This window comes from Hibiscus syriacus, unplaced genomic scaffold (genome assembly GCF_006381635.1).
Source record: "Hibiscus syriacus cultivar Baekdansim isolate YM2019G1 unplaced genomic scaffold, ASM638163v2 tig00112254_pilon, whole genome shotgun sequence".
Classification (NCBI taxonomy): Eukaryota; Viridiplantae; Streptophyta; class Magnoliopsida; order Malvales; family Malvaceae; genus Hibiscus; species Hibiscus syriacus.
Genome location: NW_024063284.1, coordinates 441,867 through 458,433, shown reverse-complemented (window position 1 = coordinate 458,433; position 16,567 = coordinate 441,867). Strand labels below are relative to the sequence as shown.

Genomic DNA, 16,567 nt, shown 5'->3' with positions numbered 1-16,567 from the left:
ATGTGTGTCATCTATAAAAGTCGTCTTTTAATTTCCCCCCCATTATTTTCATCTTTTCCCGCTTCTTCCCCCTCGATAATTATCAGTTCACTCCGCATGCTTCCCCTTTTTCTCTTTTTCCCTTTTTCCTTTTGTCCAAAACGCCATCTTCTCAAAGGGATTATGTTATCTTTTTGTTACAGTGATTTTGCATACAACTACCTCGAAGGGACCATTCCAAATGAATGTGCTTCAATGAATTTGACTTTTGCATCCACCGTCACGTACGATAGCCGAGCAATTGTCATTGACAGGAAACACCGTGTTTTGGTATCCGGCTCCATTCACTACCCTTGTAGCACCCCTGATGTAAGGTTGAATTTTCTGTCATTTTCCCCTCGTTTTCCCTTTACCTGATTTTGGAAGAGGAAAAAATGTGTTTCATGTTTTCAGATGTGGTCAGACCTTATACAAAAATCCAAAGACGGATTAGATATGATCGAAACTTACGTTTTCTGGAATCTGCATGAACCAGTTCGAAACCAGGTTCTGCCTTATTTTTTCCTCTTCAGTTGTTGTGCTAAAACTGTTCTGAACTTATGCACTAAAAATTAATCCCATTGATTATTTCCCTGAGTTTTGATAATCGATGTTTACAGTATAATTTTGAAGGAAGAAACGATTTGGTTAAATTTGTGAAGTTAGTTGCAGCAGCTGGTCTTTATGTTCATCTGCGCATCGGACCATATGTTTGTGCTTAATGGAATTATGGGTAAATTTTTTTTTTTGGGTATGTTTAATTTTCTTTTATTTGTTGATAAAATATTTACAATGGATTTCCTCTTTGGTTACATTTTATACTCGGGATCAAGTTCCGAACTGATAACGAACCATTTAAGGTAGTATATTTATCCATAAAAATATTATTATTTTATTATTTATATAAATTAGTCTCTTCTTTATTCATCATTCTCTTCTGTTTCGTAAAGTTCACTGAAATTGTTGAAGGACTATTAGCTGAAATGATTAAAAACAAGTGTAAAAATATTTTTTTAGGCAGAAATCCAGAGGTTCACGACCAAAATTGTGGACATGATGAAGCAAGAGAAATTGTATGCATCACAAGGAGGACCCATTATTTTGTCACAGGTATACGTTTTGTCTTTGCTATTTTTCTTCTCCAACTTTCTTATGAACAATTCATGTTGTTGTTGTTGGTGCTATAATATTTCCCCTAATGGTTTTCTGGGTTTTCTTATACAGATTGAAAATGAATATGGAAACATTGATTCAATATATGGGGCAAGTGCAAAACCATATATTAAATGGGCAGCTGATATGGTTGTCTCATTGGATACTGGAGTTCCCTGGGTCATGTGCCAGCATTCTGATGCTCCTGACCCCATTGTAAGTTTAGGGTTTTAAGATTTAGGTTTTTTACTTGTAATTTCGATCATAGTTAATCGTTTCGCTTGGAATTTGCATGTTTTAGTCAAAAGAGGTTTCGGTATGTAACATCCTCAATACCGGGTTAGTGATTTAAGTGTAAGATTTTTAATTCAATGACCAAACTAAATAAATTGAAAAGTGAAGGAATTAATTGAAAGATGTTGGTGTAGGATTGATTAATAAGTGAAGAAGAAGTAAGAGGGTAAAAGGGTCATTGAGCAAATAAAATAATAAAATAATAAATTGTGGGTATTATAATACCCATGTGAATGAATTGAAAAGATAAGTTCCAGATTACTCATCCCCCTTTTCTCTTCATCTTCTTCTTCTTCAACGTGAAACCCAAGCTCAAGGTAAGAATCCGAACTTTGGTCGTTTCTTTGATTTTTAGCTTGGAAATTGAAGTTTGGATGTTATATAAGCTAAAGGAAAGCTTATATGACATTAAAACAACAAGATAAATGTTTTAGAGATAGATTTGAAAAATGGGTTTTTAGATGAAATTTTGATATGGATGAGTTTTTGAAGTTTGAATAAGATTTTTGACTTGTCAAGAGGTTAATTAAGGAATATAGAGTGTAGAATTGATTATAACATGTTTGGAATTTGGGTATGATTATTGGTTTTAAGAATTTGAATGAAATATTGGAAATAATAAAGTTGAAATGATAGAAGTTAGTTAAAATGGTTGTAGTTAAGTTTGGTAGTATGAAATGAACTTTGTATGAGAAAATTTAGTGAAGGGTTGATGATTTTCGGGCTTGAACAGTAAAATTTACAGATTTTGCAGAGGGAACCGATACCCCTGGGGGGGAATCGATTCCCCCTAAAGGAAAAGTTGAGATTTGGTTCATTAAATTTGTTTAAGCTGTTAGAGGTTAATTGCAAGGTTTAGGATTTTGATAATTGTCTCAAAAATTATGTTCATGTAGATATCGATCCTAAACGAGTTCCGGAACAAGGGACGAAAAAGATCGATCGAGGGAAAGGCAAAGAGATTTAGGTGAGTGCATATGCATATCATGATTATAGAAATACATTCAGGTCTAGAATTGTGATAAGTCTAGATTTTATATCTTGATACATGAATAATAATATGACTTCTAAGTGTACATTACTATTATCATATGTTATGTGTGTTGTATGCATTGTTTTACCTGATTTATGTATTACAAGAAAATGTGAAAACAATTATGCAACATGGAGTTATATGATTACATGAAAAGATGATATGAGCTATGTGATAAAGGTAAGAAGTTACATGTCTACGCGATATAAACTACGTGAAATGTAAAAGCCCATGTTTATGTAGATGAGAACTATAGGTATAGTTGGTATGCCAAGAGTAGAGGGTCTACGCGGTCTTTCAGGACAAAAATTCTACGTGGTCCTTCGGGACGTATATGTATTCTTTGGAGCATGTATGATGTCTTTTGAGACATGTGCTTGATCCTTGGTATATGTATATGATTCTTAAGGAATTTCTATGTGGTCCTTAGGGACATATTATATGGCACTACGGTGTAATTCTACATGGCACTTCGGTGCATCTCTACGCGGTCCTTCAGGACAAATTCTACGTGGCACTTCGGTGCAAATTTATATGAGCTGTGGTGACAGCATAGTGCACAACCTCACAGTACTCACATACCTCGGGTTCTCAGTATTGTATCATGGGCTATTGAATCTATTGAACTTACGGAATTTATTATATGAATTTATGATAATTAAATTGAGAAGATTATTGGTAAGGTACATTGTTATGTAGCTTACATTGATTGCATAGATGTTTTCGTTACGTTTTATTTTATTATAGCATCATTATATTATTATGCCTCACTAAGTCTATGACTTAGCGTGTAAGCGATTACACGTAGGTACGAAGAACCAAGATTAGCATAAATAGAAGTGGCAAAAACAACAACATTGTTAGAAGATCAGATTAGAAGTAATACTAAAGTATGTATTTTGATTGTGTAATATGTTGGTATGTAAGAAATAATAAGTTGTTAGTACTAACGCTCTGATCGACTTTCTAATATTTGAACATATTTATGTAAATGTAAATGTATAGTAATGAATGGTTAAATTTTACGAGTTTTATGTACATTTTACGGAAGTACTGTAGCAGTCCTGTAGCAGGGGAATCGATTCCCTGTAGCAGGGTACCGATTCCCTATTTGCATTATGGAAAATTTGTGTAATCGGTACTGTAGCAGATTGTTGTTCATGCGTATTTTAATGTACACAAATACGTTTTTGCCTAAAATTTTATAATAAACATAATTCAATAATTTATTATAGTACTTTCTTAAAATAAGTTCAAATGTTTTGTTATTTTGTAAGGAAAAATGTTTTAAAAAGGCAATGTGACATCTCGGACTCGTATTCGGATCGGGTACGGGTTGGGGTATTACACGGTATATTTCTTGTTGGTTTTGAAAATCAGGGCAATGGTTGGTTTTTGATATATAATTTCTTCTTTTATCTTGGCAATGACAGATTAACACCTGCAAGGATCTACTGTGATCAATTCACTCCAAATTCTAATAAGAAACCGAGAATTTGTCTGGATGGTATGGTGTCCAAGTCCAACTCGTCAATATACTTTACAATCTGACTTCTACTTAGTAGTTGTTTTGGTGATATGGATTAAATGTCTCCATCATAATGCTGATTGCTTGCTTCTCTTATTCAACTTTTTATCAAAAAGTATTTCTTCTTCATTACTTCCCAATATATTTCAAATGCTAGGTTCCTTTCATTTGGTGGTGTCGTTCCCTACAGACCTGTAGAAGACCTAGCATTTGCGGTTATGCGGTTTTACCAAAGAGGTGGAACTTTCCAAAACTATATATGGTAATCATAATTGGAGTTTCAATGTGTTTGTGCATTGGCTTTTATAGTAATAAAATTCAATCCTGGAATCTAGTACGCAGTCTCATTTCGAACGGAACTTACGGGTCCAATTTTTTCGTTCTCTTAAAACAGTATCATGGTGGAACGAACTTTGGCAGGATACAGGTGGACCCTTCATTGCTACTAGTTATGATGATGCTCCGATTGATAAGTACGGTATGTCTTCAGTCAATCTAATAAAAATTGTTAGCACTTCTAAGCATCTACTTGGCCTCCTGTAACATACTTGAGGTTATCATCTTGTATGCAACTTGACTCATATCGGTGGTTATTACAATAGAATGAGTAATGTAAAACCATGATTATTCAGTTTATAATTTCATAAACGACATCTTCTAAGTTTCACCTGTCTTCCAATTCACTATTTTTTTCAGGACTTGTTAGACAACCTAAGTGGGATCACCTAAGAGATGTTCATAAGGTTATAAAGCTTTGTGAAGAAGCACTGATAGCCACTGATCCTACCATTTCCTCCTTGGGTCCAAACTTGGAGGTATTTTCCCTATTTATTCTCTTCCTTTCTCATTTTAAAAGAAAACCTTACTTATTTTCTTCTATGTTGATTATGAATAAGAACTCAAGGAGGGTTGCCTCTTTATTACTTCTTTGTCTGATTGGTGAGCAAGGGTCCCGTTGAAATCTTAAGGATCATAATATTTTATACACATAAATGACAAAAGATAAATCACTTTTTTTCTGATCATAAACTCTTCTTAAGACTTTTCTCGAAACCAAATGTGCTCAAGCTATATTGAAAGATATAGTTGAAAATCAATTAACAATATCCCAACAGTTCTTCTGCCAGATCTTGTTCAATTAATTTTCATCGACGTATTTCCTTCTTCTTCCCAGGCTGCTGTATAAAAAGCAGGAACATTATGTTCTACTTTTCTTGCCAATGTGAACACCAAATCTGATGCAACTGTTAAATTCAATGGTAATTCGTACATTTTTTATGTGTGGTTTGTCAGTATCTTATCAGACTGCAAGAATGTGGTTTTGAACACTGCCAAGGTATGCTTCATTAGCAAATTCGCCACCCACTTCCAGTTTTGTTTAGCTTCATTAGCAGCTTAACCAGCTTGCTTCTTGTTCTAGATTTTCATTCCATAACTAGTCAAGATTCTTTATGACAAGTTTCTTTGAAACATTGGAATGAATAACATAAATCATGTAAAACTAGCTTTTCTATCTTCTCTTACAAAAGGATCATAGCTGGAAATTCAAGTTGTCATTATTTTTGGGTTCATATAACCTAACTCTGCAAAAGAGACTGTCTGAAAACCTCCCTCGCAGTTGTACAATGTATTTCTTCCCAGTTAGGTCAGTCTTTTAGGATCTCAATCGGCTTTTACCTTTGATCAAATGAAATGGGGGGATATATTAACAAGCTAACTGCAATGAACCTTCCATATCGGTTGTTAAGTATAATGTGTTGAGTTTGATTATTTTCACTTTAGAACACTAATTGGATCATTTCTGTAGATTGTGCTTCATCTGCCATGGATTGCTTGCATTATATTTACTTAATTATGCCAATTTGTTATTTCAAGTAACTCATATAGTTTTATTCTTCAAATTACAGGAATCTTGAAGCAAACCAATTTTCGGGCCCTGTACCACCTACACTTGGGGATTTAGTGAACTTAGAAACTTTGTAAGGAGAAACTCAATACCTTCTTCTTCTTTGTTTAATTTTACGATTCTTAATTTCTTGTTAAATTGGCCTTGATCAAATGATTTGTTTTCATGCTCATTGTAATTTCAGGATGCTCTCCTCCAATCTGTTAACTCAGAATTTACCAGTGACGTTTAGTTTACTAAGAAATCCAACTGACTTGTAAGTTTCTTCAAATTATCCTCTATTTTAAACCACATATCTAGACACATTCATAGGATCAACACTGATGTGTTTGCAAATATTGCATTTATCTTTTGTGCGGAGGATTAGTGATATAAATGGTCCAAGTCAGGATTTTCTTGTGCTCAGAAACATGAAATGCCTACTGACATTGTATGTTTTGTGCTTAAATTGTCAAATATTTTGAAGGTTCCATCTATATATGATTCATTTTGACATAACATAATCCCATTATATTTGTATAGGGTTTTGAGGGTTTTGAGGAATCTTATGTGACAAACTTTATTATGTCGTGATATTTTGTATCGAGGTATGATTACAATATTTTGTATCGCTTAATGTGAATATATTGTATGCAAATGGATTGCTAATATATAATATGATATATATATTTAGTATTATGAGGCATTAAATGTGATTTAGTTTGATTATTTGTCAATCTACAATATATATAATTTACGACATACAATCACGACACACGAATGTGTGTTATCTTTTCTAATGATGTGTGCTTCAATGACATATAATGTAAGTCATAAATGCGTGTCATAAATTTATGACACACAAATATGTGTCGTCTTCATTTATGACATGAGCGTCATAAATGAGCGTCATAAATGCGCGTCATAAATGCGTGTCATAAATGTGTGTCATAAATGCATGTCATAAATGCGCGTCATAAATTTATGACGCACAATTGGCTGTCATCTGAGATTCATGTTGGTGGCTTCAACAACAGGCATTTGTGTGTCATCAGCACCCATAGATGACGCGCAATATGCGTCATTAAAGGGGTTTTTCTAGTAGTGATTAGTTCTTAAGTTGATATTTAGTAGGACTTAGTTTGTGACATTAGTTCTACTTGTGGTGAAAATGTATTTCTCGACCAATCCCTATGGAGACGATACTCACTTACCCTATATTACTTGAATCGATTGTGTATACTTGCACAAATTTGTTTGCCTTAACATACACATTTACAAGCGATCAGGGGTGTTAAAATATGCATTATAAGACAATGGTCTAAGTGAATATGTATAAGAAGTTTACATGAAGTATGTAATAAAAGCTACAAACTTATATGTCTATAAGATATAAACTATGTGAATTGTAAAAAGTTCATGTTATGTAGATGAGAAATATAGGTTTAATTGGCATGCCAAGAGTCGAGGGTTCTACGTGGTCCTTCGGGACATATATATAATCCTTTGAAAAATATATGTGGGTCTTTAAGACACATATATGGTCATTTGGAATATATATATGGTTCTTAAGAGATTTTATGTGGTCATTTGGGACATTTTATATGGTACTTTGTTGCATTTCTACGCGACACTTCGGTGCATTTCTACGTGGCACTTCGGTGCATTTTATACGAGCTGTGGTAACATCATTTGTGCACAACCTCAATGCACTCACATACCTTAAGTTCTCGGTATTGTATCATGTGCTAATGAAAGATATAATATGAATTAATATTAAATAATGTGATAAGTTTATGTGTGAAATGCATGACTATGTAGGTTGCATTGACTGAATATATGATTGCATAATACCACATTTCATTATAGTATCATTATATATATATTGTGCCTCACTAAGTTGATGACTTATCGTGTGAGTGTTTCACACATAGGATCCAGGAAGTTAGATGAGCAAGGATAAGCAGCTGGGATAGCATCACTCATTCAGATATCAGATCAGAAGCAACTTAAACAGTAGGTTATTTTGTTATGAAAATCAATGTTTGCATGTAATCAACAGTTTAAGTTGTACATGCTCTGATTATTTTGTGAGCTTTTGTATCAAACTTATGTAATTTTTTAGATTTCTTAATATAAGTTTAAATTTTCTATTATTTTGTACAAGTATATTGTTTTTGAAAAGTCAATGTGACATCTTGGACTCGTATCCGTGTCTGGTACAAGTTGAGGGTGTTATATTTAATAGTATTAGAGCTATGGTTTAGCCGATTCTAGGTATAAACCAAGGTTAAAAGTGTTTTAAATAATTTACATGCCAACATAATATTAAATACTTATGATCTTATATAGAAATGAGTATGTTGCATTGCTAATAGAATTATCTGATTATGTTTTATTAGATTTCCAGACATGAAAGCTCCCAAAGTGAAGCGGGAGATGATAGGCCAGTCGAGAGTAGTAATTCACCTTCCCTAACTAGGAAAAGTGAAGAACAGACACCTCAGGGAGTGCTTGTGCAAGATCATGATATGTTCTTCAAGACGTTGGACGCTATTCTGACATGTTTTCAACCTCTTGTTCCATCAACTCAACGAATGAGTGTGACGAATGAGTTAAAAGGATTGAGAGCTCTCGAATTTAAGGGACAAACCGAGGAAGGTCCGGTTGCGGCACACCTCTGGCTTAATGATTTAAAGAACATGTTGGATAGTCTCCACTGCTCAGAAGTGGAGAAGTTGGATGGAGCGATTTCTTTGCTAAGGGGACAAGCTAGGTATGTTGGACGAATGTCACCATGAGGTTGACAAGGGATCAAGTGACTTGGTCTCTATTTTTGGAAGAGTTTAAGCACAAGTATATTGGAGATCCGTTTATCAGGCAAATAAAGCACAAGTTTATGAGTTTGAAGCAGTTGAATCGTACCGTATATGAATATGAGTGTGAGTTAAATAAGTTAAGTCGGTTTGCTGCTGATCTTATTCCTATAGAAAAAGACGTTTATGAATGGTTTGTGGAGGGCTTGCGCCTTAGATTGAAGGAGATGCTGATAATATTGAATCTGTCTTCATTCCAGGAGGTAGTTAATCGTGCTAAAGCTCTTGAGAGAGGTCAGAATGAAAGGTTGGGGAATAAAGAGTTCAGACACCTAAGAGAACTGGTGCTTCTTCAAGCTCATCACTATCAAAAAGATGTAGAGATTCGAGATTCCGACGTCAAGCTAGATCTCAATCAGTTGCATCATCTGCTAGAGGATCAAGTCAGATGAGAGAGCTAAACAGACGCAATCAGTGGGATCTGGTGGTGGGAGATTAAATCAAGGCCAATCAAGACAGTGTCAGTATTGTGGGAAGAATCATTTTGGAATGTGTCGGATGGCCTCCAGAGCCTGTTTCCAATGTGGGGATGCTGGAAATTTCATCTGGGATTATCCATTGATGGCTAGTGAATCTTTACCATTCGAGAGAATCGCTTCTGTATCACAAAGAGGACGAGGGAGAGGTAGAGGGAGAACCCAGTCTGAATCCTCTACACAATATGAAGTGTGTTAAACTGCGCGAGTATATAATTTAAAGACAAATGAAGACTGTGATGATACAGAGATTATAGCAGATACTTTTCAGTTGTTTGATAAATTGGTGTTAGTATTGATTGATCTTGGTTCCAATTAATCATATATTAGTATAAAATTAGTAAAGGAGAGAATTCCATTGGAAGCTATGAGTAGTGAAGTGATAGTGACTAATCCTTTAGGGCATAGTGCTCGGGTAAATAAAGTTTGTAAGAGGTGTCCCATAAGGATTCAGGGAATTGAATTCCCTGCTAATCTAATGAAATTACCCTTTGACGAATTTGAAGTGATACTGGAATGGACTGGTTATATCGCTATCACGCTAATGTTGATTGTAGACTGAAGAAGGTAACGTCAATCAGTTCAGAAGGATTGGAAGTTATAGTGTTCAGTGAAAGATAGAATCTATTGGTAAATGTAATATCGGTGATGTTAGTAAGGAAATTGTTCCTACAAGGATGTCAGGGTTTTCTTGCAAATGTGATCGATAACAGAGTTAAAGAGAAAGGTTTAGAAGAAATTCTAATAGTCAGAGAGCTCCCTGATGTATTTCCTGCAGAGTTTCCAGGACTACCTCCAGATAGAGAGGTGGAATTTCAAATTGAAGTGATGCTGGGAATAACTCCTATTACTATGACACCTTATCATATGGCTCCAAAAGAATTGCAAGAGTTGAAGATTCAATTACAAGAATTGTTAGAGAAAGGATTTATAAGACCAAGTGGGTCACCTTGGGGAGCTCCAGTGTTGTTTGTTAAGAAGAATGATGGTTCAATGCATCTCTGCATTGATTATCGATAGCTTAATATAATGACCATCAAGAACAAGTATCCCCTCCCAAGAATTGATGATTTGTTTGATAAGTTAAAGGGAGCTTCGGTATTCTCGAAGATTGACTTATATTATGGTTATCATCAATTGAAGATTTAGGGAAAAGATATTCCAAAGACAACTTTTAGGACGATATATGGTCACTATGAATTCATTGTAATGTCATTTGTAGTAACTAATGCACCTGCTTCTTTTATGGATATCATGAATATGACATTCAACCTTATCTGGACCAGTTCATAGGTGTTTTTATTGATGATATATTGGTGTACTCGAAGTCCAATAAAGTGCATAGTGCACATCTGAGAGTAGTTTTGCAAACCCTAAGAGATAAGAAGCTTTATGCCAAATTTTTTAAATGTGAGTTTTGGCTAAATGAAGTGACTTTCTTGGGGCATGTTATCTCTCCAGATGGGATTCGGGTGGATGTTTTAAAGATAAAAGCTATTTTTGGAATGAGATGTTCCAAAGAATATGTCTGAAGTTCGGAGTTTCCTTGGGCTTGCTGGTTATTATAGAAGATTTGTAAGAATTTTTCGATGATAGGTATGCCTTTAACAAAATTGATGAGAAATAATGTACCATTTGTTTAGACTCCCGAATATCAAGGAAGTTTTGAAGCATTAAAGAGAATTTTGACAGAAGCTCCAGTATTGGTACAACCCGAATATAACAAAAAATTTGTGGTTTATAGTGACGCATCCCATAATAGATTGGGATGTGTATTGATGCAAGAAGGGAAAATGGTAGTGTATACATCTAGACAATTGAAACCGCATAAAAAGAACTATACAACACATGATTTAGAATTGGTTGCAGTAGTGTTCACTCTCTAGATTTGGCATCACTACCTATATGGAGAACGTTATCCTTATACGGATCATAAAAGCTTGAAGTTTCTAATGACTCGGAAAGAATTAAATTTTAGGTAGAGAAGATGGTTGGAGTTCTTAAAGGATTACGATGTAATAATTGATTTTTATCCTGCAAAAACTTACATGGTAATAGATACTTTAAGTAGAAAAATGTTTGCACCCTTACGAGCTTTAGATGTCAGGTTATCTTTAAATGGAGATGGTGGTCTATATGCAGAATTAAAGCTTAAACCAACATGGTTAGATCGAATTAGATAATTGCAAAATAAAGATGACACGTGTTTGAAAAGATTGGAACAAGTAAAGAATGAAGAGAATAAAGATTTCAAGATTAAGTCTGATGGGAATTTGTACTATAGAGGAAGAGTGGTGATTCCAGATAATGAGGAATTGAATAAGGATCTATTGACAGAGGCTCACTACAGTCCATTGACGATGCGCCCTGGTGGAAATAAGATGTATATGGATTTGAAGAATCGATATTGGTGGCCAAGAATGAAAAAAATATCACCGAATTTGTGTCTAAATGTTTGACATATCAACAAGTCAAAGTCGATCATTAAGTTCCTTCAGGATTATTGCAACCACTTTTCATTCCTCAATGGAAGTGGGAAAATATGACGATGGACTTTGGTTCGAGGTTACCTCTGACTCTGAACAAAAGAGATTCAATTTGGGTAATTGTTGATCGATTGACCAAGTCAGCATATTTCCTTCCTGTCATTACTGATTTCTCTATGGAAAAGCATGCTAAGTTGTACATTAGATAAATTATTATATTACATGGAGTGTCTGTTTCAATAGTTTCTGACCGAGATTCTCGATTCACCTCGAGATTTTGGAAGTCTTTACATGGAGCATTGGGAACTCGATTGAATTTTAGTAAGCTTTTCACCCTCAGACGGATGGATAATCAGAGCGGACTATTCAAATATTGGAAGATATATTGAGATCATACATAATTGAGTTCAAAGGGTCGTGGGAGAAGTATCTACCACTTGCTGAATTCGCTTACAACAATAGTTATCAGTCTAGTATTAAGATGGCACCTTATGAGCCGTTATATGGGAGGAAATATTGTACGCCCTTAAACTGGTATGAGCTTAAAGATCAAAGTGTTCTTTGACAAGATTTGATTCAATATGTAGAAGAAAAAGTTTGAGAAATTCAGCATAATCTCAAAGTGGCATTTGACCGGGAAAAGTCATATTCTGATCTTAAAAAAATGAATTGATTTGAAATTGGAGATAAAGTTTTCCTGAAGGAATCTCCCTGGAAGAAAGTATTAAGGTTTGGTCGGAAAGGAAAATTGAGTCCTAGATTCATTGGGTCATACAAAATTGTTAAGAGGATAGGACCAGTGGAAAACCAGTTAGCTTTGCCACCGGAAATGGAGAAAATTCATAATGTTTTCCATGTGTCCATGCTGCAGAGATATAGGTCCGACCCCTCCCATATCGTTGCACAAGAGCAAATAGAAGTTCAACCTGATTTGACATGTGAGGAGGAACCAATGTGAATATTGGCTTATGAAGTCAGATTTTAAGAACTAAAACAATTCCAATGGTCAAAGTTTTATGGAGAAATCACAAAGTAGAGGAAACAACGTGGGAACGTTAAGAAGATATGCGTAATCAATACCCCCATCTCTTCGTGCAATAAAAATTCGAGGATGAATTTTCTTAAGGGGGAGAATTGTAACATCCTAAACATCAGGTTAGTGACCAAATTGTGATATTTTAGAATCCAGTGAGTAAATTATATAAATTAAAAAGTTTAGGGACTTAATTAAAATATTTTATGCATGATGGTTTAACAAAGAAGATAAATTAACCATGTGCTGCTCATAATTTGAAAAAACGAAGGTTCCAGACATCTCTTCATCTTTCTTCCTTCTCCAACCGTGAAACTCCATAAGCTAAGGTGAGTTTGGTTTTAACTGATTAATTCTTAGGAATGGTTTTGATTAATGAAGCATTAGGAAAGATTATGGAGACGAAAAGGGATATAAAAACTTAAAGAAATGTAAGTTAGGGATGATTAAATGTAAGAGGTGTATAAGTGAAATTGTGAATAAGATGAAATAAGTGAATTTGGAAGTTGGAATTGACTTTTCAAAAGTGAGAATAAGAAGTAATAAGTGTTAGAATGAGTTTGGATTATGTTGAAAAATTAGTAAGATTCTTAGTTTCAAGAATTTGAATGAGATATTGAAGTTAATAAGGTGTTAGAATGATAAAAGATAGTTAAAGTGTTTGTAGTTGTGTTTGGTACTATGAAAGGAACTTTAAAGGTGGAAATTAAGTGAAGTGTTGATAATTTTCGGATATTGGGAATATATTATGGGTTGGTAGTATCGGTACTCAATGAACAAGTACTGATAGTATCGATACCATAAGGCCATGTTAGATAACATCTTCATGATGTATCGATACCGAAAGTTGTAGTATCGATACCATGGGTATTGCTATCATAAGGCAGGTATCGATACCATTTTTGGAAATTGAATCCCAGAATCGAAAATGGGTATCGATACTCAAGTACGGTATCGATACCATTATAAGGGAAGTATCAGTATTGTACCTTGGGTACCAATACTACTTAAAAAGAAATTATTAATTATAACTTTCAGATATCTTAAGTTATTAAGATTGAGTCATAATATTTAGGATTCTGATAATTGCTTTGAAATCATATTTATGTAGATACCGAGCATAAACAAGTTCCGGGACAGTTGTCGAGTAAGATCGATCGAGGAAAAGAAAAAAAGATATAGGTGTTGCTTGGAATAGTGAGGCTAAGGTGAGTGCACACTTGTAGAATATATATAGTGTAATACGGAAATTAGACTTGTGACAAGTCTATTTCTGATATAATTAGTATATGATTGCATAAGTAGAAGCATAATCATGAATGGTAGGGTGTAAACATGTCTTGATTACATTACACAATATGATATATGACATGAAATCATATGATATGCATTATAAGACAATGATCTAAGTGAATATGTATGATAAGTTTACATGAACTATGTGATAAAAGCTACAAACTTATATGTCTATGAGATATAAACTATGTGAATTGTGAAAAGCCTATGTTATGTAGATGATAGCTATAGGTGTAATTGGCATGCCAAGAGTCGAGGGTTCTACGTGGTCCTTCAGGACATATATATAATCCTTTGGAACATATATATGTAGATCTTTGAGACACATATTTCATCATTTGGAATATATATATGGTTCTTAAGGAGATTTCTATGTGGTCCTTTCGGGACATTTTATATGGAACTTCGGTGCATTTCTACGCAGCACTTTGGTGCATTTTTACGTGGCACTTCAGAGCATTTTATACGAGCTGTGGTGACAACATTTGTGCACAACCTCAATGCACTCGCATACCTTAAGTTCTCAGTATTTTATCATGGGCTAATGAAAGATATAATATGAATTAATATTAAATATTGTGATAAGTTTATGTGTGAAATGCATGACTATGTAGGTTGCATTGAATGAATAGATGATTGAATAACACCACATTTCATTATAGTATCATTATAGATATTGTGCCTCACTAAGTCGATGACTTAGCCTGTGAATGTTTCACACGTAGGATCCAGGACGTTAGACGAGCAAGGATAAGCTGCTGGGATAGCATCACTCCTTCATATATCAGATCAGAAGCAACTTAAAACAATATGTTATTTTTTTATGAAAATCAATGTTAGCATGTAATCAAAAGTTTAAGTTGTACATGCTCTGATTATTTTGTGATCTTTTGTATTAAACTTATGTAAATTCTTAGATTTCTTAATATAAGTTTAAATTTTCTACTATTTTGTACAAGTATATTGTTTTGAAAAGTCAATGTGACATCTTGGACTCGTATCCGGGTCGTGTACGGGTTGAAGGTGTTACAACCATGGTTAAGGCCGATGATCAATCTCGAATGATTCCTTCGAATGAGTATAAGAGAAGTGTCAGCTCATTGTTGTAACATTGAGGAAGAAGAGAATGATGGTCTCCCATGGTATTACGATATTCTCTAGTATATAAATATAGAGCCTACCCCGGTGAAGCAACTGAAAATGACAAACAAACTTTAAGAAGATTAGCAATGGGATATGTCTTTGATGATGGCATATTGTATAAAAACGGAAAAGATCGGGTGCTTTTGAGATGTGTAGATAGAATTGAGGCCAAGAAAATACTTGAAGAAATCCATGAAAGGGTTTGTGGAACACATGCTAATGGATTCACAATGGTTAGACAAATCATGAGGTTTGGATACTATTGGTTCAGTATGGAAAGATATTGTATCATATTTGCTCGAAGATGTCATAAATTCCAAATCCATGATAACCAAATACATGTCCCTCCTTCCCCACTCCATGTAATGAATGCACCTTGGCCATTTTCAATGTGGGGCATTGATGTCATTGGGGCAATTTCACCAAAAGCTTTAAATGAACATCGTTTTATCTTAGTGGCCATTGACTACTTCACCAAATGGGTCAAAGTTGTCTCATACGTTAATGTCACAAAAGGAGCAGATTCTTAAAAAGATAAATCATTTGTAGATATGGAACACCTGAAAGGATCATTACAGATAATGCGTTGAATCTGAACAATGATTTAATAAAAGAAGTTTGCACGAAGTTGAAGATCAAACATCACAACTCGGCTCCTTACTGCCCAAAATATGAATAGGGTAGTGGAGGCAACAAATAAAAACATCAAGAAGATCATCACAAAAGTAACTGAAACATATAAAGATTGGCATGAGAAGTTACCTTTTGCGTTGTTTGCTTATCGTACATTCGTTCGTACATCTAATGGGGTAACAACATTCTCTTTGGTATATGGGATGGAAGCAATCTTACCTGTTGAGGTGGAAATTCCTCTTCAGAGAGTATTGATGGAATTGAAACTTGACGAGGCTGATTGGGTACAAAGTAGGTTTGATCAGTTGAATTTGATCGAGGAGAAAAGGCTAAGAGCTATTTGCCATGGCCATATGTACCATAAAAGGATGATACGAACTTATGACAAGAAGATCAGACCTCGAGAATTTCATGAAGGCTATGTGGTGCTAAAAACGATCCTCCCTATGCAGAAAAACATTCGAGGGAAGTGGATGTCGAACTGGGAAAGTCTCTATATTGTAAAAAAGGCTTTCTCATGAGGAGCTTTGGTTTTGATAGAAATGGAAGGAGAAGATTTGCCTAATCCTATGAATTCTGATTCAATCAAGTGATATTACACTTGAAGAGAAAAAAACAAGAAGAAAATGAAAAGGAAAATGAAAAGGAAAAGGAAAAAAAATGAAAAACGAAAAAAATGAAAAAAAGAGAAAAAAAAGAGAAAAAAATAAATGA

At 34.5% G+C, this 16,567-nt stretch overlaps 1 pseudogene; it reads left to right on the top strand.

Annotated features, from left to right (window-relative positions):
- The first annotated feature begins 234 nt into the window (after positions 1-234).
- Positions 235-6,163, top strand: LOC120176793 (annotated as a pseudogene).
- The last annotated feature ends 10,404 nt before the right edge of the window (positions 6,164-16,567 follow it).